Consider the following 24,582-nt stretch of genomic DNA (forward strand, 5'->3'; position numbering starts at 1 on the left):
TTTTTAACTTTCTGCTAACGTTGTAATGTTAATAATGACTAATCTACTCAGGGTGCATATCCAAACGATGAGACATAGCTTCAATTCCAAATTATTTTTTAACCGCGTGCAAATTCGGTGGTGACCGCGTGTTACTAACGCGCACAGCGCGACGTTTTTTCTGCCATTGGCTCGCACTTTTCAGCGTCTGGCGCTTCAGAAACACGGGGAGCCTCGCGAATCTTTTTTCGCAGACATGAAGAATTTAGGGGCCCTAGAAATTATAAGGCGTACTTAAAGAACACTCTGGAGCAATTCAATTTCTTGGAGCATGATTTGCTGGGGATGAACACTTGTTGATACAATCCAAACCAGGGCCTCGGGATTTTTGCTAAATAAGGTCATTTATTCATTCTTTTTCCTTGCTAAGTCACAGTTCCATTTTCTGCGTCTTTTGAAAAAGGGCTATTACACTGCAAAGAGGGGCGAACATAACTGTTGCGGACCCTATATCCATTCATAACTTCGCCTTGTGCATGCTTTGTGGTCTGTTGAGATTACGCAAGAACTATCACATCCTTTATTACTCGAAAACTAAGGAGCCCAACCATAACGGCTCCTTAGTTTTCGGGCAATAAGGTATGTGATAGGGAATGCGTAATCTCAACAGGCCACAAAGCATGCACAAGGCGAAGCCAGAAGGGCTCGTGCCAGCTGCCAATGGAGTCCCCCGCACCGCACATCGCCAGCCAGACTCACTCGCGACAAAGAATGGCCAAAAGCGTGGCATTTCTACATTTCAGTCGTGTGGCGCCCCGTCTCGTCGAAGTGCAGACGAATGAAAGCGAGGCAGTTGGGGAGGTCGTGATTGGTGCTCCCCGGGAGATATGATAAGCCTATAAATGGGCAGGAAATGACGCCGTAACGGAAAGCGGAAGGTAAGTGCCCATTTGGACGCGACGCAAGGAGCCGCGAGACGCAGTCTGGCGGGGCCTATACACTGCACTCGAGACGTGTTCCCCTCCGTGGCCGGCAGGCAGAGGCAGAACCCGATTCGGTGTCGTTTAAGGCCTCTCTCATCTCATGTTCACACTATTTTCCCCCAAAAGTGCCCTCGCGTTTTTTCCCCGATCCCCTTCGCGTCTGCCCTCACTCTCCCTCACTCTCCCAACCTCCACGTGCCTGGTTTTTTTCCCTCTTCCTTCCTCATAAAGCAGCGATTTTTTTTTTTTTTTTTGCAGTACTCCCAAATAGCTGAAAGCGTTCGAGAAGCCGTTTGGCGCAGATGCTGCGCTCTCGTGGCGTGATTTACAAGCCGGCTTGAATGCAGCGCGTTTCCTTCCACACCCGCGCACAGGGTCAAACCGAAAAGAAGAGAAGCGGGCTCCATTCCTGTTGTCATTTTCTTATTTTTTATTGTGATCAGGGTGGCAGCAGTTCCCGGACATGTCTCCGCCTATTGAAGGTTACGAGCGGCCGTGTGTGTAAAGGGTAAAAGATGAGCCTGCAGACGTTACCAGCCTTCTTGCTCTCCAGAGAGCGGCGAAAGCACATTCTTCGCTTTCTCAGGACAACTGGGCCGCGCGAACAATCCTAGTGACTATTTTTCGGGGAAACCCTTTCTGTTTGCGTGGTTTCTTTATTTTTATGTGCTTTTTATGTGTCAATATTTTGTTTTAATACTTTTACTTTTCATCTATCTTCCTTCCTTGACTTTTATTTTGCTCCACACTCGACAAGCGGACGCCGCCAGTTGTCTACCAACCGAGGCTGCGCCGTGTAACTAGTCGCTCCCTCGCAACAGATTTCGACAACCGCTATCAGCACCACCACCACCACAACGTCAGAAGGATTGATTGCGCTAGCTGCCTCTAGAGACTTGCAATACTAAGCCGCTGCCCTCACACTCTCAGAAAGCCTACCACTTACATTTTCAGGGCCGCATCACTTAACAGCCCTCCATACCTTTCAGGCTCATACCAACCTTTCCGACATACACCTCACCTGGGCAGCCGGGTACGCGGAGCTGTGTGTGTGTGTGAGTGGTTTATTGAAATATAAAGTGGAAAAGAAGTGGAATAGGGATATTTTGAACTCATTTGAGAGTTCACCACCATACAACCCAGTCTGGGGGAAGAGCAGAAGGGCACTGCAAGGGTATAGGTGAGAACGAATGACGACAGAGAAAGACGGAGAGAAAGAAAGAGAAGGGGCACGCTGAGCTCCTCAAGACGAGGTGACCTATTCCGCTGCCTGCCCTCGCCCAGACAGCTCACTCACCCCTCTCGGTCTCCTCCCCACCTACCGCCTCAGCCCCGCCGTAGATATTCTGTCCGCCAACCTCGTCTCCCTCGGCACCAAGCCACTAAAAGCTCATACCCCCCTCCCCCCCTTTCGGTACTTTCCTCAATGAAATTTGTCATACTAAATACCCCATAACTGTGCATACTGCCCTCCCCTGGCACCCCTTACCACCTAGCATAGAAAAGGCACCAATCCACGTCTTTATCGCTTATCCTCAACACCACCTACGAGCAGCAGTTGGACCGGCTGACCAGATCGGACCTTGCGGGGGCGACATAAAGTCTTCGTTAGAGCCCGGGCAGCCAGCCAAAGTTGAGGCAGCCAGGACGTCATAAGGGCTCCAGTGAACAAAAAACCACTCCTAACGGGCCACAAGACACACTCCAAAGACTCAATAAATGTGCTCTCTCTCTCTCTCTCTCTCTATCTCTCTCTCTCTCTCTCGATGGCAGTAACCGAAAGAAGAAAAAGGAGCAAAGAGAAAAAAAAAGGATGGTTATGAAAGACTTGAGAAGACACCTCATTCATGCGCGCTTCGACCCGAGGTTCCTACAAACCCTCTGCCTCTCCCGGCGCGCAGCAGTCACCAGAGATTTAACACTTTTTTTCAACTTTTTTTGAAATCTTAATTGCTTGCAGAACGTAGTCACCCAACATACCCAGTACTTAGATTAGGGAGTCGCAAAGTACCTCAGGAAAAAATTACTGCTCTATGCCCATCAAATAACTTGTAAACGCGCTCGAAAGGTTTTTCTCTCTTTCCTGGTCTTGACGTTCTTCTACGGCTCGAATTACGTCAATAAGTCAATGTAGCGGCTGTTGGCCGGTTTTCGTTTAGTTGCACCAATGAACACTTTTCGATAGCAACTTAAAAAAAAAGAAGACAAAAAAAAACGAACAAATGGAAGATGTGTCTGGTGCGACGAGAAAATCACGTAGTGCCAAGCTGTGCTGGCTATAACTATAGCTTTCGCAGTGGTTTCGGACGCAAAGGAAAGAGTGAAAGCGCTTATCGAAAGTGTTGCAGGGTCCCTTTAAGGCGCTATGGCGGTACCCACAATGCCCCCCCATCTGTCCTGCAATGCAGTTGGACACTAATATTCTCGCATTCACTACCGCATAATGAGTGCTTAGGTATCCTGGTAATGTTAACCTTTTTAATCTTTTATGATCGTTTTTAAAGGTTTTCAATGGGCGCTTAAAGCGGTGTCGTAATTCTATCTTGCAACATTCACTTGTTATTTCAGAGCGTATGTTGCTTTATTATTATACGTGCGGCTCCAGCAACGAAAGCGTCAATTAGCAATATTAAAATTAATAACCTTTGAACCACGGATATTTTAAAGACGTACCTGCTGTCTTTTCAGCGCAGTGGAGAGGAAGGTGCGCTCCTGCTTCGCGTTAATTGATGTCCTAAATCTTTACGCTCTCAGACCTGTCGTCATATTGCTATGACCACATTATGATATATAATTTTTTTCACGATAGCGCTATGCCCTGTCCATAATCCCCTAAGAAGGCACTGCGGTCGTTACTCTCTCCCTCTCCCGTCCTTGTGTTTTATTTTCCTCCGAGGTGAAGCAGGGTTTTTACCCGTGTTTTTAGCTCGCTCTTCCGGAGCGCCACTCGTCCGCTCCTTTGCCTTCACTGGGGAAACATGAAATCTTCATTAGGGCCTCACCTGGACTCCTCCCTTTTCACTTTCCCTCTGCCTCTTTTTTGGTTTGCTCTTCGTCCGCTCTTTCTTAGCACGTGCTTTAGCTCGTTACAAATCTTCATCCTGTATTACCGCTTGGCTTTTCTCCTCTCAGTTGCTGCCGACCTTCTTCTTTTTGTCTCTTTTCGTAGTCCTCATTGTTTCTGGGCATTAGCGGGCCGTATTTTCGCTCCTTTTGTTTGTCTTTGTCCGCGCCGCTGCCGGGCTCGGCTCATTAACGCCCGGCCCGACTGCTTTATCTGCATTACATCGCGTGCGCCGCTCTCCTCTGCGCCGTCGGTGGTTCGGCAATGCCGCTGCTGCTCGGGCCGTAACACGCGTTCTCTTCTTTACGACCAGAGTGCCGGCCACCGTTGTCGCTGCGGACTCCGACCCGCTACAACCACCGCCCGCAACCCCGGTTCCCCCTGCGCGTCCGCCTGTTGTCCTTCGCCCGGCGGTCTGACCGCCAGACTCGTTGCTGATCTGCGACGCGACTGCTATATAGTACATGCTGAATTTAAACGCCTAAATGAAAGTGCACTGCTAGGGGGTTCTGAGCTCACCAATATGGTTTCAAAACATTGAGCGTCAACGGGGACATACGAATGGGGACATGGAGGTTCCAACCACATCTTCAATGAAAGGGGTCACCACTGTCAATGAGTGTTTTTTACAGAAGTGAAGGTCGTTGCTGCCGGGCGATGCCGCACAAGCCCACCTGTAGGCTTTGGCAGCCCCATTTTGCTTCTGTATGTACTCCTTGATAATAAACAATGATTATCTTACTTTCTGTACCTCACCTTTTTTCTCTACCTCAAACTCAAAGGCTTGAAACATGTAGAAAGCATAAGCGTAACAAAGGTGCTTGATTCCCCCCACCCCCTCATTAACCCCGATGCCTGCTTTGTTTTCCACTTTTTCTCTTTTCTTCTGCCTCTGAGGTTGGGTTCTTGGCTGTGCTTTCGTTTTGCTGTAGGCAGCGGTGATTCTGTAAAGCATGCTTCTCCTCAATATTTATTATTCGGCGGCGATGCACGCTTTACAGGAAGTAGTGGTAGCCTGGTTTTTGCTTGCTTCGGTGCCCGCACAAGTCGCTTGCGCTGCTCTAGTCCCCACTAATCAATGACGAGCTTTCCGGGAAATTTACGTCACTCGATGACACGTATGCACGGAACTTCGGCACGCCTATTCGATCTATCACCACAGAAGTTTTGTGCACAAGAGGAGCCCAAGTCTGCATTAGAGCTCGCTACAAGCTTAGACGATGCTTTTGTAAGTATGGCCCTTCCCCACCACTTGCTCTATCTTGGTAGGCCCGCGCATAAGCGCGCCCAGGGCGACTTTGCGGTATTATGGGAGTACGACAAAGACGTGGAAAAAGGGGGAGTAAGGTGCTTTGGTGAATTAGTCTGTGTGTATGGGGTAGAAAAGACTTCGGTTGGTTTGGGGATCACAGCGTGCGTTAACACCACAATGTCAGCAATAAGAATGAGCTAAGTTAAATTTTGGAAACACAAAAAATATTTACTCACGCGATGTTCCCGTAAAGAGTGTTTCATTAGAAGCAACTCCCTAACTTACTTTAACCGAAAAATTCACTTGCTTTCTCTGCTTGCTACGACCGGCGCTCAACATTGTGCTAACGAACATCAAACGCTTCTTTACTCTTACTTTCATCATAGCTACCAGCAGTGAGCGGAATCCTTGCAAAAAGCCTATTTTTCACCACGGAATTGCCGCAGGCACTAAAAGGCGCCTTTACCGCTGGGATTAAGAGATTAGTCGGGAGCTCAACCTGGAGGTAATCCTACTTAATGCGCCACAAACCTTCCCAGTATTTTTTTCTCGCCTTGTGTTCGCTGCCTCTTGGGCCAGAAGCAGCTAGTCTGTGGCGCAAGGGGACAGGAGAGGGGAAGGGATTAGAAACGCCTCAAGTGAGTACTCGTGAAGACCAGCCGTTGCGTGATCTTTCCGTTCAAACTTTATTTCTAGGGATTAATTTTCGAGCGCCTCTGGCGAGGCTAAACAAAAAGCTCCTCCACGTAGCATTTTTTCTTCTCCTGCGCATTTTGTTTCAGTATAAAATCCCTTCCTCATCTGCGCGGTACGCGATAACACCTGGTGGCCGTGGCGGCATCGTTAGGAAGTAGAGATGGTGTGAGCCGGTCGCTTAGGCTTTTTATGGTTTGGTTAGCATTAAAGCTTAGACCGCTGAATTCCTGGTCCTAAACTTCCCTAAATGGGCCATGAAGACAAAACACAAGTTTGATTCATAAAAAGCTTCTTAGCAATATAAAAACGATAATAATTTTAGCGCAACCTTTCAACGAATGATCGAGATATTAAGGAAAACATATGGAGCAGGGGTGACTCCCCTGCTACTTCCCGGCAATACCTCTATGACGTCACAGAACCTTGTTGGTGCAATTGACGGCCGCCGGCCGGGGCCACCACCGAGAAACAGGCCTGGGTGATTACAGTGGGGCTTCTAGTTTTATTTTACTGTATGACTTGAGTGCTTTCGTGCAGTTAAAACACTGATAACCCTGTCTTTATTGCTGGCCCATATTACGTCACAGTAGCACGAAAGTTCAAAGCTTTTCAAAATTTCTCGCGTTTTTTATTAGTTAAAAAACGTCTTGTGCGGCTGGAATGCAGCTAAATAAGTTATCAAGAATTAGTGCTTTCCAATTTGCATCTCGTACTCAAGGCCCCTTTAAAGGGACCCTGATACCCTTTCTGCGACTTTTTTTTTTTTTTTTGAAATCTCAAATGCTAGCAGAACGTAGTCAACCAACCCAGATTGGGGGGCGGCAAAGTAACTCAATCAAAAATTACTGCTCTATGCCCATCAGTTAACTTGGAAACTCGCTGCTAAGATTTTTCTCTCTTTCCCGGTCTTGACGTTCTTCGACCACTCGAATTACGTCACTATGGCCACGTGCGGCTCTTGGCCGGTTTTCCTTCAGTTGCAGCAATGAACGCTTTTCAATAGCAATTTAAAAATAAAGCCACAGGAACAAAGCAGAAACGGAAGGCGTATCTGGTGCGACGAGAAAATCACGCAGTGCCACTCCGTGCTGGCGATAACTATATCTTTTGAAGTGCTTTCAGACGGGAAGGAAAGTGTGAAAACGTTTATCAGAAGTGTTGGAGGGTCCCTTTAACAGGGTGCGCTGTTAAGAATTCTATTTGTGCGGAATAGACCCTTTTTAATTGTATACGGCATAAAAAAATATGACTGAGTAGTGTCTAATACTGATGACAGTAGAAATCCTGCACTATCGTTCTGCTTTCTTCGCACTTGATGGAGCTTTAACACCATGTCAGTGTGTGCAAAATAAGATCCTTACCTTGTTGATGAACCCGACGGGTGCTCCCGCGAATGCGATGCTGCAAAGACAAAAAAGGTGTTATAAAATGTGCAGTGTACGAAAATTGTGTATGTATAAAATTTCATGAAGCAAGCTGGATTTTGGAGGGGGTTTAGTTTCGAGCTAAAATATTTAAAGCAGTCCAAAACACAACAATGGATACAAAAATTGACAAGTGCGAGTGTTGCATGGGGCTACAAGTGCATCTCTGGAGAGGCCGTAAAGACAAATTGTGACTTTATGTTCTCGATGGACGTAAAGTTACGGGAAAACAGAAGCATGCTAGTTTTATCCAGTCTTTATCTCTAAAATCGCTAGTTTTATCAAGTCTTTATCTAGTTTTATCTCTCAAAAATACGTATTAATGGCGAATAACGACTACGAAAGGGTTCCGTATTTTGCATCAATATCAGGATGCTTATTTCGTTGTTGGGCCCCCAAAATGTAATCAACAGAAGCTCGGAAAAATCATCGAGAGCCCCTACCTACATTTTATTTATTTCCACAACTCTTTTGTGTTGTTATTTTAATTAAAATGGTTTCAGTGCGGGTTATTTCCTGACGATTTTCTGATTACAGGTCACCCCTCTTCTGGTGTGCTTGCCTAACATACGTTTAGCCGTTAAAAATCAGGCATTTGAATAGCGAGACAGATTATCTTCATTATCTGTAAATAAGAGACCTGTTTTGATGTCCGGTTTCTGTCCTTTATATGCTGACGAAACTGCTTGAATGGAGAAAAATAAAATTGCAAGTGGGTCTTTATGTATAATCATGGTCAAATGAAATGCAAAGACGAAAATATCAACCAGAACGTGCAAAATTGAAAAACACGGTTTGTGGAGGCCCAATAACGGCGCACTGCTGGTGTATTTGGAAAGACAGATTTCTCAACTCTGCCACTTTAATTAGGCCACGCATCAACTTGGCTTGCATAGAAAGAAATCGCGCTATTTGTGTGTTCTGGTTCATATTTTAGGGATCGAGTTTTATTTTTCTATGACTATACATGTGTCGGTGTAATAAATCAGAAATTACAGTGCCTAGAACGCCATGCATGGCTGCGTCCTCGGAGAAAATCAACTATCACTAATGTTTGCGCCACAGCAAAAATCATTCAGCACGGCGTATAATCTAGGAAAAAACATCTAATGCGGGTTCCTAAAAGCCCAACACAAAAAAAACAAAAACAATCACACTGCGTATGAATTAACGAATAATGTCTTTTTGTATACACCGTACACAGAAGCTAATTAAAGTGTAATTAGCGTTTTTTTTTCACGTATCGGGTTCAATGTAATGGTGGGCTCGAAATTATACAAAAGCAGAACAACTGGGCTTTATTACTTTTTGATGAGGTACGAAGTCGGTGGCGAGACGTCCATCACACAAAAACACTAGTAATAATATGACTAATGCGTGTAAGTATGATATGCAGAGTTGCTGGAGCTTCAATAAACGCACGGTCTTTGTAAAAAGTACATGGGCCATGCTAAAATGTCACCATCAATTTCCGAGTCTTTTCGCGCGAAGCACTATTCTTTCTCTCTTGATGTCACCAGATACAGTTTTCAAATATTTCAGGCCTAGAAAATGTTGGCTCGGCCAACAAACTTTCAACAAATGCTGTATATGAATCGCCGTTTCAACATATCTTATTCGTCTGTACAGCAGGCATAAATCATGCGTCAACAACTGGCACGTTTTTTTGTTTTTCCATTTCGCCTCTATAACAAAGCCGCAGCCGGTGCAGAGGACCGAAATATGTGCTCGAATTCGGGATTTGTCAGTACAAAATCTAGGATAAATTTACTTGCGTACGCTCTACATAAAAGTTTACACGCTGCCGTAATTCGCTCGATGACACTCCTCCGTGCGCCCTCGCGGCAGAGTGTCACTCCCCCTTCCTCCCACAACCATTAATTGCAGCTTTATGCGGCTCTTAAAGGCATGTGCTGTCAGGTTCCACGCATGCTGTCATTGCTTTGTTTTTCCTCCCTCAGTTTTGTTTTGGGCATTCTGTTGACCTTAGCGTTTGTTTTAAGATTGAGCACAAGGAACATTAGGACAGATACGTGAACGCCACAGCTGCAACCATACAGTCAGCAATTCCGACTGAGCACCGGTTTTAAATCTTATGTGAGTGTAAAATCCCGCGCATAAACCGAAACCAAAAGCCGCTCGTTCAGGCCGCAAACAGTGCGCTTTATTGTAAGCGAACGTTACACAAATGGAGCCATTTAATGGAGGGGGCTCTCATGGTCACTTCTTTTTGCCAGGGTTAAATGAGGCAGCTTAAAGTGCGCAGTATTAGCTACTGAATGCGTGCCTGTGTGTAAGTGGCACCAGCTGCAGGTGCTTTTATTACCCTGCCAAGGCTGTACTCACCGCCTACACAACTTTGACTTCAAAAATGACTCCGACATCGCAGTGACTGTATACGGTCTAAACTGATGAAGCCGCAAACCAAACTTAAGGAACAACATCCACTTAGGTACTTTATCTTTATCTTTATCTTTATCTTTATCTTTATCTTTATCTTTATATTTAGGCTGGTTATGTCCACACCGCAGGACGAAGGACTCTCCCAAAGATCTGCCGTCACACCTATCGAATGCCTGAAGGCCAGTAGTGTGATTGTATAATCATTGGGAGGTTTTTAGCAAATGTACTCAACCAGGGTTGCTAAATCCTTGTCTGGAGATCAAATGCTATTTGTGTCCCAGGGAACCTCACATAGCATGGTTGGGCCTATCTAGTACAGCCTCCCGTGGCATCCGGTGGCGTTTATACCGGACCAGGCAGCATTTCGAACCTGGTACAACGATCTGGAGGTGAAGCATGGAAGGTGTGTAGAGGTACTAGTACCACTGAAACCTTCTGCGGCGCATTATCCCTCTCGTTTTATGAAGAAAATGCACTGTAAAAAAAATGGCCAAGTTTACGGAGAAAGCTGCTGGTAAAAGGTTGCCGGACACATTTTCGTAATTTAAACAACGAAAGGAATTTTAAGAACGGACATTCCGTAGTACGGAAAGGCCGTAACAAAACAAACACTCCGTTTCAAAAAGCACGTCTTTCCGTAATTGATAGAACCTTCAGAAAAGCAAAAAAAAAATCTTCAACGAGGAATCGAACCTGCGACGTTGATCGAATGGGCACGACGCCCGAGACCCCTGCACCACCGCACGAACGCTGCACTTGTGCCGAACAACCTGTATACTACATGGATGTCCACCCTGCGTGCGCCATACATCGGTGTTTACTAGCTTCGTGGCTGATACAAGATTTCCTGACTGATAAAGTGCGATTTCTTAAATAGCGCTTGCGCAGTAAGGTTCCGCGAAGCCCCCGCAATAGTTGATCGCCATCAACTCCGCGGTTTAGAGAAAGCGCTCGCAAAAATGTGTGTGACTGGCTGCGACAGCGATTTCTCACTGCATGAATAGTGCTTGCTGTGCTTTGGTTTTAAGCTTTAAGCTAAATACTTCGGCCGATATTGATTCCTTAAGAACTAAATTACCTTCCGCAACTCTGCTTCTGCACGCAAATGACCTTATATTTTCTACAAGTGTGATGGTCACACACGCATGTGCAGTTTGCAGGTCCGGGGCAGCGACGTCGCCGGAGCGTCGTAAAGACAAGATACAGCGCTCGTGTTGAGCGGTATGGGCCTCATGGTCCTCACTAAGTTTACTACACTTTAGACACTAACGAAACAGAGCCGCATTCATTACGCCACGAATGTTGTCGGGCGCAGTTTTCGCTTCTCGATCAATTCCCGACGATCCATACGACAATATATTTCTTGCAGTTATTAATAAACTGATCTGTTTCTGTTCTGCATCATACAGAGGAAGCGCCCGTATTTTGCAAAGCAGAGAAAGATTCCGTGTAACGTGTAACGGAGAGGGCATCCGTATACTGAGGGACCGAGCGCACTTCCGTTAAATTACGGGTGTTTTCTTTGATCTGCATCAAACGGAACACGGGTGTGTTTTATTACGGCCATGTGGTCCGTAATTTTTCTGTAAAATTACGGATTGTTTTTACAGTGTGGCACAGATATTTTTCATGGACGCCGAGGCGCAAATAAATCCGTGTACGCAATTTTTTCTCGCAGTAAGAAAACAGTACAGTTCAATACATCCCGGAGTCCTCCCTTAAAGCACAAACAATGCCCAGGCACTTGTTGGGTGCGCTAGATGAAAAAACAACACATTGATCGAACGATTCCCTAGAAAAGGGTATTTAAAAAAATGTAGGTACTTGTCACTTCAGATCCGTCGGTCTGGCAGGCGTGTGCTGCAAACTTCTTCGTAACGATTATTCAGAGAAATTTTTTTCGTCTTCTAGCCGTCCTATATTAAAGTTGTAGCTTCAGAACTGCATACACGCTCGTCCGTCTTCCCCCGCTCTCACCGGAAGAAAAGGGGAATAAATACGCTCGATCCTCGGCGCAAGGCCGATCTTTCGCAGAAGTATCATGCGCGCACGCTTGATTTGCAAAACACCAGGTCGTGCATTGGACGTTATCATACGCCCCGCATCCTTGAGCCTGCGTGCGCGGGTCTTCACCGCGGGCGGGGCGCACGCATTGCTACAGCCGGCTGTGGTGGCATCGGTGGGAGATTCCAGCGCGCAGGTAGCTACATACGGCTCAAGCCTGTCCTGAACCTTATACGTTTCCCATTTATTTGTACTGTTTTTTTTTTCTCCTGCGGGAAGCATGCCCGATAGGAAAATGGCTATCGACAGAAACCCGGTTCGGGAGACTAGGGAAAGGAGGGAGCGCGTTAGAGAAGAACGCGAAGGGAAACGGGGAAAGGTGGGGAACGTGGAGGGGGGGGGGGGAGAGGGGGAAAGTGCGGACCTTGGGTGTGCGCACGCCGCCGGAGGTCGCAAACCGCAAAATCGATACCTGCAAATTGATGCCTGGCTTCGGAGCAGCGCTGCGCTGCTCGCTGGCTGCTGCACAGGGCGCGCAGCCGCTGTCGACACTGCTTGGTCGGAGGAGCCCGGGCAGCATCCACGAGCTTCCCCTGTGTTGTCCGCCGCCTTTCCTTGTGTTTCTCTGTTTATCCCGGGGAGTTATATATTCCGCTAACCTGAGCCCCGATGCGATACTCCGTTCATGTCGCGCTTGCTTTTATTTCTTCTGCCCTACGCGTGTAGGCATGCGCAGGCTTTGAGCAACGTTCTTGTTCTCGTTGTTGGTACAGCGCATGCTTCTTCTGATGTTTACATAACGAGGATCCCTTCAGCGTATATTTTAATATTGAGGTTATTTTGTACATGCGTTACCAATTATTTCCCCGTAAAACATCTGGTTGTCCCGAAAGTTTTGCTGGGGCGCACTGCGTTTTTTAATGTGCAATTAGAATTCAGAACGTTGAACTGGTACGTAGAATAATTTCTAATGGTCTTATAGGCCCGAAAACTGCGAGAGCTAAAGCAATATACAAACAATGTGACAACAGTTTCTATCAACACCAACAATTTGTTGAGATAAAATAAAAGAGGTGGTTTTAACATATCACAGCGGGGCTTTCGTTTTTCTTCTTGCTAATTTATGAACTTCTTTTACCCTTAATTGCCTTCTTTTGCTTCCTCTCCTGCTACCCATTCTGCCCTCGTGAACTTTTTCTTTTCTCGCTTATTCTCATGGTGATATCAGGGGGTTTATCTCAAAATTTTCACCTTGGTTACGTGCCAGACTTGCACGGAACACGACAGCAAGTATGCTCTCTCTGTGTCTACACAGGCAGTCTCCACCCGCGCTGAGCGCTTTTACCATTTTCAGATTCACTTCAGTTGGCCCGGGCGGCAAGCGTGACTGCTTCTTTAGGCTGCCTATTCCACCTCGCCCATCTTGGGTGGACAGCGGCGGATAGCTGCTGCCGCGCTGAAGGACATTCCGCTATGATGGATGAGGCGTCAAAAAAGCGTCATTTATTCGTCTATCACCCCCGCGCGCTTCACGGCTAGCGCCTCTCGCCGCTCCTGTTTCGCCGATTTCCCCGCGGCGTTAGCGCGCCGATGCTTTATATCTGTCGCCGTTCGGAATGCTGATTAATGTGACACGGCCAAATTCGCCCGCTGTTCTTGCTTCTTCCGCCGTACACATCTCTTCCTCCGTCCGCAACTCTTTCTTTTCACAGTCGTTCGCGGTGCCGTGGACCGACATCCGCCGTTTTCCCCATCACCGCTGCGATAGATGAAACATCGCCTCATCTCTATTTATTTTTCATCAGACTCGTACCTGTGATGACAGTTTACGCAGGAAAACGAGCTAAATAAAATATAAGCAACATAACTTTAGAGAATACGCGACTGGGTGTTTTCGTCTCTCTCCTTGTTTTGAACGTCTAGCAGCGCCATCGCTGAAATGTGCAGGGTGCGTTTCACGATGTTTACATCTCTCTGTATAACTATAAGTGTCTGTCTTTCATGTTCAAGTCACACATTTCTACCTGTCACAGCTCAACGGCGCGGATAGGTCGTCTGGCTAAAGACGGCTGCTCGTAGATCCCAAATTTTGCTACAGCAGAATTTTTGTTTGAGAGTGTTCTCAGCATGCAGGAGCAAAATGCCATTATTATACATTCAAGAGCGGGTACAGTTACCGTAACTTTGTTGCACTGCATTTTGAGAACGCTGTATTAGGGTGATCCCAGAGTACGGCTCATTATTCGGTGTCAAGCATCCGTTTTGTGATAATATGAAGGGGCTAAAGTCAAGACACGTCGAATGGAGCAATCGGATAGACGCCGGCTTCATAACGCTAGGGACCCAGGTACGATTCCAGCCGCAGGAAGCATTTATTTTGTTTACTTTTGTTCACTTTGTTCACTAGAAAAAATGGTGCGTACCTCCAGAGTAGCACATTTGGTCGGTCAGTCTCGCAGTGTGGGAATGACCAACCAAAGAATCCATCAAGAGAAAGTTGGTCGTGTTTTTACAGCAAAGCTGTAAATGGCTAGGATCCAGCAGATCGTCTCCGGTCCCAGAGCGATGTAGACAGTAATCACTAGCGAGCGTAGCGCCACGTTGCGGAGCCCACACAAATTTCCGGAATCGTAAAACTGCGCGCCACACCCCCGGTGCACGGAAAAAATCATATAAAAAAATCATACAAAATTAACAAGTTCATAGGGACTTCAGAGAGTATGCGCCGTGATTACCATACCCGCGCTATAATAAATTTATACCCACGATTCCTGTGTGTTTTGTAGCGTAAGCTACACTGGCAGAGGTTGAGCAGTTTCGCGTGTGCTGTGAAGGGCCGTTCTGCGCAAGCGCGAGGGGCATTGGATTGGATTCGATTCGATTGACTTGGCTTGGCTTGGCTTGGCTTGGCTTGGCTTGGATTTGGATTGGATTGGATTAAAGTGGATTGTGTTGAATTGTGTTGCGTCAATGCCGCGGCAGACGCACTGACGCCGGCGCGTGCCCAGGTGTGCGCCTCAATTGCGCAGTAGCCAAGTCTGACGCCGAGTCGGAGCCGCTTGATAGCCGTTTCACGTGGCTCGTGAAGAGGCGTGCTGAGCATGCGCGAGGAGCAGTGACTGGACAGGACTGGACTTTCAGCTAATAACCAGGAACAATGCTCAATCGCAAATTACAAACAAACGTGTTTTGCTTCGTGCACCCCTTGGACTACAACCCAGTCAAACCTCACGTGGAGGCTCGGTACCGCAGCTTTGCTGGCCATCCCTCTTCACGGGGTGGAAGGGCTCTTAATTTTTGTGTCTGGTCAGTGGTTAGTAACTATTGCCCATAATCCCTCCTGCATGTCTCCTCGGAGCTCTTTGAGTGAGCTCATCACGAAGTTGCTGCGGTTTGCTTGGTAAAAATGGTCTGATACCGAATGAGTACGTCCTTTTTGTTCTGGTCTCTCATATGGTCCTCTACCGACAGGTCCAGACAAACATTTCCACACAGTACATCACTACACACCATACACCCGACCTTATACGCATACAATTGTAAATTCTGCATAGAGTCATGCACTCTCTACCACATGGTGGGGGAGTGCCGCCACACATCATCTCTTGCCCCAAATCACAACCCTTGATTTAAGCAGTGGGATGATCGGATGACGAACTTTAACCCGGATCATCAACACCTGGTAGATCGGGCGAAACAGGCCACCCAGATCCAGAGCTTTCTGTACTGAGGAGGTCCTCAACCTGGCGGTCGACCAAAGAACTTTGACTGCTCTAATAAACGCTTATTCCTCCTCCTCTTCGCTCAACAATAACGAATATCGCCAGCTTCATGACACAGGCTTCGACAGCCGCTTATGAGAGGCCAGACGGACATCATCTACTTCGACCTCTGCAAGGTCTTTATGTAGTGAGCACTTCATTATTACTAGAGAATTTTCCTGCGACCGGTGTACACATTACCCTTGTTGCCGTGATGTGCAGCTATCTCCTTGACCGAACATTTTAGGTACGTCTGAATAACGAGTAAAAGTTATTTACACGGCAACCAGCCACGTCTTTCAAGGTTCTGTGTTGGACCCTCTTTTCTATTCAACCGTAATAAGAACATTTTTCCTTTCATCTCTCTGCTTACGATATGAAATTATTTAGGCAAAATAGAGGTGTTAAGGAATGCAATGCCCTCTAGAGATACGTATCTCATTTGTCACCTTGTGCAGCAAAAATGGTTTAACTTTAAACACAGCCATAACTAAGGCTATAAGGCATCGCCACAAAACCCACCGTCTGCTGTTTTCTACGCTTTCCTGTAAAGGTCTAACGAGGTCAGTGATCTCGGGGTGCTCTTTCACAGCCCTCTGACTTCTTCACTTCACATCAGGCTTATCACGCAGCGAGTGCTTCTCAGTCTCGGAAATGTGTGCACTATATCGAAGGACTTCCTTTCTCTTTTCTGCCAGCGAGTAGAGGAGCCGCATCAATTCTCACAGATAGATTATTAAATACTTCTTTTGCTGTACAAGTTATTCTCATTAACCTAACTTCTGAATGCCTCACATTGAAAAGTACTCTTACGTTTAGATGGGTGTTTCTTGTTTACTTTTTTAAATATGTTGTTCCGTCAATGGGTTCTTTATTTTCACGTATACCACATAAATAGTGTGTCGTAGTTGTAAGTTGTTTCTCATGTGCGCATCAATCTGTGCGCTGCGCTAGTGCTCGCTTCAAGGATACATGGAAGGTGCCTGTTACTTTCCTGTCCAATTCACCTTCCACTTCGTCTGCTTCTCACGAACATTATCATAATCATGTCGTACCTCATCTGTTTCTCACAACCCTCCACATATCAATACCGAGCCTTGAGTTCTGGGTTGCCGCTCAAAATAAACGCGCTGTTCCAACTGCCTCTGACACGTGCCTTCTTCATGACGGCTGTCCTTGACGCCTCCCTCAAGGGGTGGACCTCAGTACCGGACCACGCGTCTTGATGTGATTGGCCGCGCCGTCTGAGAGCTCCTGTTGAGCTGTATGTTCAAGACATCTTTGGAAGCCTTGAATCCGGACCTCCGATCCACAGCGCTCCTGAAGCATCTGGAGCAGATGTGGGCTGCTGACCTGGGGTACCGTCCTGGGCCTTTTCCCGAGTCTGAAGCTCCGGTCTTCGCCAGTAACTTCCGTCCTGGTCCACCCTGGTCTGTTGGTACGTCCTGTCAGTGCCTCATCGCTGCTTGTCCGCATGACGGACGGGACCACGTGTCACCGGCACGTCGACCATGTTAGGCCTCGCTGCGCGCCCCATCTTGCAACCTCGACAGCCATTTCAGCCTGTGCCCAGACGGAGTACTCGACCGCGACACAAGCTGCGGTCGTCTTTCGGCAGGCGGGTGCGTTGACCCTCCCTAGTTCCCGAACTCGGGGAGGATAGTTAAATTCTCACTCGTGTAGTTGCGTTTGCATTGATGCCACTGAGATCATCGAGGCAAATGTTCTTGAAGTGACTCGTCGAAAACTTCTTTCACATCTCTGATATTAGGCAACAGCGCTCGAACGGGACAAAAAAGACACTGGACGCTTCAGCGCCCAGTCTTGTTCAACGTCAGTATGTACCAACAAGCCCGCACTAATACCCTTTTTTCAGTTCACGTCTCCCCCCCCCCCCCCCTCTCCACGTTCGCATCTCGAGCATGCCCTTCCTATCTCCTGCCGAAAGACGTCTCCAAAATCAATCACTCTTCCCCTTCGCCCGTAGTTGACGTTCCTGTCCCTTCCAAGATACACCGAGCAAGGAGAAGCCTGGAATAATGAATAGTGTGGCCCGGCTCAGTGTGTCACACTTATTTTCCCTGTATGCTTTTATCTTGCGAATGCTTGTAGGGCCACCTTTTCACAAGAGCTGCTCTCGGAAGGAGGGGAGAATCCCATTACATCGAAGCGAGTCAATTTAATTTTGAACGCGCATTTTCAGCCTAGTCTCCCCCCAAAAAAGGGAAGGAAAGTCAATGCTAAGAATAGAGTTTCGAGACGCGTTTTCCCCGTTATCACGTTTCACTGCGATGCGCTTGTTGTTTTTTGAACACATGTGGTCAAAGACTGCGTGGATTACGCGTGCCTTGCCCTTCCCCTTCCCCCCGCAACTTTGGGCCATCCATTCTTAATAGAGTTTGCTTCCTTCCTTCCGTCCCAACAATAACAAAAATCCTTCCACGTGAGTGTTCGATTAAAGAAAGTAGTATAAAACGTTGATATGAATGTTAGGTTTAGTAAAACTAGTGTTTAATTAGGAGCGGACACGCAGTACAGTTATATGCAAAATTTCTTTCCTTAGCGCATTTCCTTCCTGGTATTACTTTTTCCAAACTTGGAACACTGGTGAAGAACATCTTAAAACAATTTTCACGCTAAAAAGGAGGGAACGCTCTGCAGCAGTCCTAGAACCTTATTCATGTTCATTAGTCTGTGGTACGCAAATTACACTGTTAGCTACGTGGTATTGTTAGTTGCCACTAACACCTATAGACAGGGCGGTACATCCAACTGGACGTTAACTTGATGATGAAAATATATGAACCGAATAAAGTTATTTCCCCTTCCTGATATGGCTGCAATCGTGCTACAGTATTGTGGACTGTACTTGCGCCAAACCGGGGCTGCTCTATTCAGTCTGGCTCATACGGAGTACAGTCCAGTTAGTGGCCACCCTTCAACCACTCACTGAAAAGCCATATTTTCTACGCCTACTAAGTGACACCGCATACTTACGGAAAGCGCTCATGAACCTACTCATGCAACACCTTCAGAAATGGTAATCTTTTTCGCCGAAGGTTTTCCATGTTTAGACCACGTGCACTAGCAGTTGTCGATGTTTTCGTAGAAAAGCGCTCCTCTAATGGAAGTCCTTTTTCATTTTTTTTTCTTGTTATGTGCAGCACCTTCCAACGAATTAGAAATAACGCTTACGGATGCAAATGTGCGCCTATCATTTGGTGTATTACACACACCTTCTTCGTTGCTGTTGCGGGAAAAAAGGGGGTGGGAGGGAGTAGTAGCTTTCCCAAAGATTCGTTTTTTTTATTATTATCTAACAAGGGCGCTCACGTTGAGAATTCTCTTTTTAAATTATTTGTCAGTAACCGAGCATAACTCCAATAATATTGGTTCTGATCACCTATGTCCCGTCTTATTATTTTCTCTCGTTTCTTTCCCTATAGCTGCTATAGCAGTTCTCATATTACTTAACCTAATGCCATGTACTTTTAACCTTTTTAAGCATCTGCAGGAATGTAAGTAACCTTAGAATATCGCTTGACTAGTTTATATTAACGGCAGGGGGGAAGCGGCAAACTATCTGGCGCCCTGCTCCATAGCACCGCTCAAATGAATCCAACCACGCTTGGCGAAAGACAAACACTGCATGACTAACAGAAGCGGCGCCGGTAGCGTTAACAAAAACAGCACTCCTGGGCTCCTGTTTGCGATACAAAGTCTGCCTCTGCTTCCTTAATCAAAATCGAGACGACAAAAGCAGGTTGTCTGTGTCTTCCGTTGAACCGGTTGGCCCGCCTGAACCCCAGCGAAGAAAACTTAGCACGGCTGTACTACGAATTCCTTCACCGGCATGCCCCGGAACGAACCAGCTACTAGAAACTGTGTAAGACTTAAAACCTGTCGCAAATTTCCTGGTGTGTGTGCCTTTCATGCGGGGACTGAACAAACCTTCCCCCGGTTTGTTTTCACAGCATTCACTGCGGCCAGTAGTTCGGAGGGGAGGTGGGGGGTGCTGAAGTTCTCTGCCACCTGGCATTTCTCGCAAAAATAAAAGCATACACTTTTGAATTCCGTTATCATCTTTTTAAGATCAGTTTCCTTCATAAATAAGAACAGATTTTGAGTTTGTGTTGCCTTATTCTGAGTGTATCAAATATGGAGTCAAGTTACCCTCCTGGAGTGCCTTACTTTGGGTCTCATACGTAACACACGTATAAGCCACTTGTGACTCACCTGTAACTCACACGTGGTGCGCGAGACACAAACGTTTACATTAAATAAATAAGGATAATGAGTTGGTGGAAAACAAGTATTAATGGTGAAATAAATGAGCAAGAACTTTATTCTTGTATGAACATAATGACTCAGATGTCTTTTAGAAATATGATCAACAACGTAATTCAGTACTTATCAAGGATAAACAAAAAGCAGGACTAAATTTGTAGATAACTTGGCGAGATACGGGAAAGTATTGATCGCTTTGGAATGCTAATAATAGTTTGCATAAAAGTTAAGCATCGATGCCCCCGAAAGCACCGGGATTGAAAAAGTTAAAGGTGGTTATGGCTTAAGGATTTAACGTATTAAGACACGACGTCTCCATTAAGTTCTTTGAATGGCCCATTCCCTGCGTATTTCTGTACATGCAAAATTCTTCCCATACGCCCATCACGGTACGAGAATTAAAGCTTTGCCACGGCCGCGTGCTGTATGTGTGCTAGTTTTTTTCCTTCGGCTGATAATATAATAACAGTGGGAGCTGATAGGCACAAAGTGAAGAAACTCATTATAAATGCTAGGGAAACTGCCAGGCTTTTTTTTTTCGCTTTCGCTACTATATTACGTTAAGCCTCCTTCTTATTTCTTACATCACAAAAAAAGGACAGGTTTGCGCCATATATGAGTGCCGGCTACTCCTTCTCACGTAGAGGGAATGTTTCTTAATTAAGAAGTTATTGCAACGCACCCATAGTCACTGCATGGTTCTAAAAAGGTGAATGTTGCCTGAAGCCTTATGCGTTCAAACTATAAAGGCTTTGAAAGATGTGCTATCTTCTATATTACCTTTTTGTGTACTTTTCTCTATCGGTTTTTATATTGATATCCTTCTGAGTTCGGCGTTTTATCACCTGGTCTGCTGAGGAGAAATAATTTTTTTTTCCTGCTCACCTTTTCGCTCATTTCCTTTTTTCTGCTTCACCTTTAACTAATCTCATTGCTAGAAAAACCTCGTTACAGCTTCAATTTTCACCGTAAGCCGATTTTCGCCTACCTATCGACACCGGCGTACGGCCGACCTCGTTAGCGAGCTAGAGATAACCGGACTTTAATAGCCAGAGCCTTCCCTGAACCCAGCATCGACGAAAAACTCGCTTAGTGCTGACGTTGCTCTAAAAGGGAAGAAAAAAGAGGGTGGAAAGGGGGGGAAGGACTCCAACTGGGAGTCATCGTTATCTATGCCTGCGCGCACTTTCGGATCGGCTTCTCCCGGAGACCACGACCGCAGCAGCACCGGCGGCTTCCGCCGCTATCAGGAGAATCGATCCACTCTAACGGATTCAGCAGTGCTCCGCTTATGAACCTGTCGCCCGCAATCAGGGGGTCCCGCGGAAGCGCGTTTGTAACTCCCGCGCACACACACGCACACACGTCTACACACACGCGCGCGCGCGCGCGCGCACCGTTGTGCTTTTGCTTGGGCGTTCGCACAGCGCACAAAGGGAGCGTTCGGATGAGGAGTAAGCGGGAAGAGGAGGAGTCCCAGGGAGGATGAAGTGGAGAAAAGGATGGAGGCGAAGTTGAAAACGACCGCGGTGGGGAAAGCGGGGTTCGGGAATCAGCGGCGACGCCGCCTCCCCGCCGAGCGACGAAGGAAATATAGTGGAGCAGTTCCGCGGGGGCGCGAACAATGTTATCGCCCTGGCGGATGGTCATCACCGAAGCAGCGAGCTTATCGACTTTCGAGTCGCGGGCTGCGCGACGACGCGTTTCGTTCCCGGCCCTCGGTGTATTATACGGCACGGGCGGCCCCTTAGCGTCGCACTACCGTCCAGCGGTGTCGTCGTCGCGACGACGAAGACGACGTCCGGCAGCAAGAAAGTGAGGCCTCGGCGGACAAAATGTGCGGGGCGCTGTCGCCCTTCCCACCCTCTCTCGCTCTTTCTATCGTCTATTCGGCGTGATGCCGGCCGCCCTTTAATGCGACGACGCCTTTCTCTGCCGCCTTCCCTGTCGGCCCCAATTGGAATGACAATGCCGCCGTGCTCCCTGATGCGCGGACGCTTTCCGCGGCACGCGGCTCCCGTGGAGAGAGTTGCGGCTTCTGCTAGGCATTACTCGCTTTCGCTTTGCTGCTACTTTGTGTCATTTTGCAGAACAATTCCGTTGTTTCTCTCGTACGTAGTTTAAAAATGGAAGCTAGTGGTTGTAGAGAGCACGTTTATATAGTGCCGCGACATTTGTTTAAGGCGACCGCGTGGTCGTTTGGAAATTTTGTGAGAACTTAATTTTAGTTAGCCTGCAGGCACAACTTTAGGTGCTTGCGGGGAAGTGCGAGAACCCCTGCAGGCACTCAAAAATGGGTATGCGTGCGTGTGTCGCCATCCTTCTTATCTGCAATTTGCTAAGTCTGCACTGATAGCTTGCCCGACCGTGGCTTATAGTGCATCTCATCTCTGGAAAGAGTGCACAAAAGACGAGCCACTATTTTATGGAACGCTTTGCCCGCGGACTTGGCCACGTGCCCAAACATTTTAGACATAAGCTTGAAAAGATATTCGCATAATATGTTAACGATGAAATTCTAGTGTTGTGACTTGATAGTACTACTGGTGCTTCAATTCTTTCTGTATTAAAGTTCTGTTCGCTTGAACTTACTGATACTTTTGTACATTTTTATGTAATTTTTAATTTCGGGTATTCTTTGTTGGTATTTTCCGGCTTTCGTGTTCTCATTCTTGTTTTTTGTCGGTTTTCTACCCCCCCCCCCCCCCCCTTATGCAATGCCTCCGGGCCCATAAGGGTATAATGTACTGAAATGAAATGAATACGCAGTCAGCAAGCCACCCCATCCATGTGCTCAATTCTAACCTTTTATATGACTTTAAAGCGCCGAAATATTTAGACGAAGGACGTTAAGGGCAAGGAAAAGCGTTTAGAAGCATTAGGATGGGAAGTCTTATCATGTAATATCAACTGGCTCATACCCACAAGTTGTTAAGTTATATATCTTCTTGTTGTATTCTTGCATGCGCCGTTTGCAGCAGTGAACAATAACTTACCCAAACAACAATCATTCTGCATGTCCCGCACGATTCCCTTCTGAAGGATAGAAAAATATTTCTAATTGGTGAAGCTTAAATATTGGCGTCTATTTATGCTAGTCATCACCTTGCCGTCTGCGGAAACTTGAATAGCTCTCAGAAAAATGCTCCATCTAACGTGTAATTGCTGTTAAATTAGCACATAATCCCAGTACAAAAGATGTCCAATTCAATTAACTTTGTGAACCAAATAAAAAGCTCATTCGAATACGGCTGTGTATAAAGTGCCGTTTCACGGTGCTATAAGCACGCCACTAAAGCGACGTCCATCGGCGTTTCGATAAAAAAAAGTGCCGCATCTGGCACTACATTGCCCTCAACGTAACGTGACGTAAACCAACCTAACACAACCTAACGAAGAGAAAAAAGAATGTTTGAAACACCAAAAGCTAGCCTAAGCCATAAAAGCGATACTTAAAACTGAAATGTAAAAAAAATAAACTTCGAAAAAAACGTCCTAGCGCTTGCTCGTTTCAGTGCTGCATACGGCAGGCAACAACTGGAGACTCTTGCAACGTGATGAGACCACGTTAAGGTCACGTTAACAAGCTGCTCGTGGGAAAAAACGAGAAAGACGAGAGAGAACAGAGAGAGTATGTTCGCGGAGAACCACCCATGCCCCGCGTAACACGAACGCTGCCTATTATTATGTAAACGAAGACGACAACGCCACGAGAAGCAGAAAGCGCGGTGTTCGCGCTCGAGGAGCCTTCTAATGATGAAGGCCACTTGTATAACACGGCGGCGAAAACCACCGCGTTTCATCCGACACTCCGGGAGCTGTTGGTGAAAGCGGGAGCCGCCGGACCCCCCACAGGGCCTCTCTCTCTCTCTCTTCCTTTTAATCCCTCCTTCCCTCCACCGCACAGCTTTCCGTCTCACCCTCTTTGCCAAACCGTAGGAGGCCGACACAGACGAAATAGACAGAAGATGAAGAAAAAACGTTCCCCGCATTGAAAGCGAATCGACTGAAAAGAGATTGGACACAAGTGCCGGCACTCCTTAACGAAGACCCCCCGCTGGTTGCCTTTCATCTCTCGAATTGATCCCGTCTGCTTGACTCTGCTCTCGTTTTTTTTTTTTTCCTTGTATAAAACCGCGCTCAGTTGCGGCTCATTAGCACTCGAGCACGTTCTACTGTGTACATCCCTGCTCTATGGTTTTTCCGCCCGCAGAAGCTTCGCCGGCTTATTTCAAGTCGCAAGTTTCGCGCATACGACTTCGGTTAGACACCCACTGATCTTGTTCTTTCTTTCGTTATTCTTTTTCCATTTTTGCTGCTGCTAAATGAGACATTTCTGGTTTCCTTTCGCGCAGTGAACAGCTGTCTGCTGATTCCCTTTTTTTGAATGATGCAGCACTTTCGAGTTACTTGGCACTGATGCCATGCCCGTTCCAAAATACTCTCGGTTTTCGAATAATGTTTCCCAGATACCCTGACATCAAAAATAACAATGGCACACATCAGAACTTCGCACCAATGAATTTTTTTTTCAATTGTGTATTTTGAAGTGAAATAGTCTTACGGTCTTTTGTGTACTCGTCTTTTGCCTGCAATGTTTCGTATGGGCTACCAGTGCTCTAAGCAATGTTAACAGGAAGGAGTCTTGCCACCAGAAAAGGAGTTTAGAAAGGTATTCCTTATATTTACGTGCTTCCTCTTTACCCGCTACTATGAAATGCCTACAGAC

General features: G+C 46.7%; 1 protein-coding gene across 1 annotated transcript in view; it reads right to left on the bottom strand.

Moving 5' to 3' along the window:
• LOC144170672 (uncharacterized) overlaps nucleotides 1–24,582 on the bottom strand; it is a 142,123-nt gene that overhangs the window by 82,158 nt on the left and 35,383 nt on the right. The window contains exon 2 of the mRNA XM_077700607.1: nucleotides 7,336–7,375. The gene's annotated coding sequence lies outside the window, so the exon portion shown is untranslated. The remainder of the gene's footprint in view (nucleotides 1–7,335; nucleotides 7,376–24,582) is intronic.

The sequence above is a fragment of the Haemaphysalis longicornis genome, unplaced genomic scaffold (genome assembly GCF_048455015.1).
Source record: "Haemaphysalis longicornis isolate Haplotype H1 unplaced genomic scaffold, Haemaphysalis longicornis Haplotype H1 scaffold_2, whole genome shotgun sequence".
NCBI classification, from domain to species: domain Eukaryota; kingdom Metazoa; phylum Arthropoda; class Arachnida; order Ixodida; family Ixodidae; genus Haemaphysalis; species Haemaphysalis longicornis.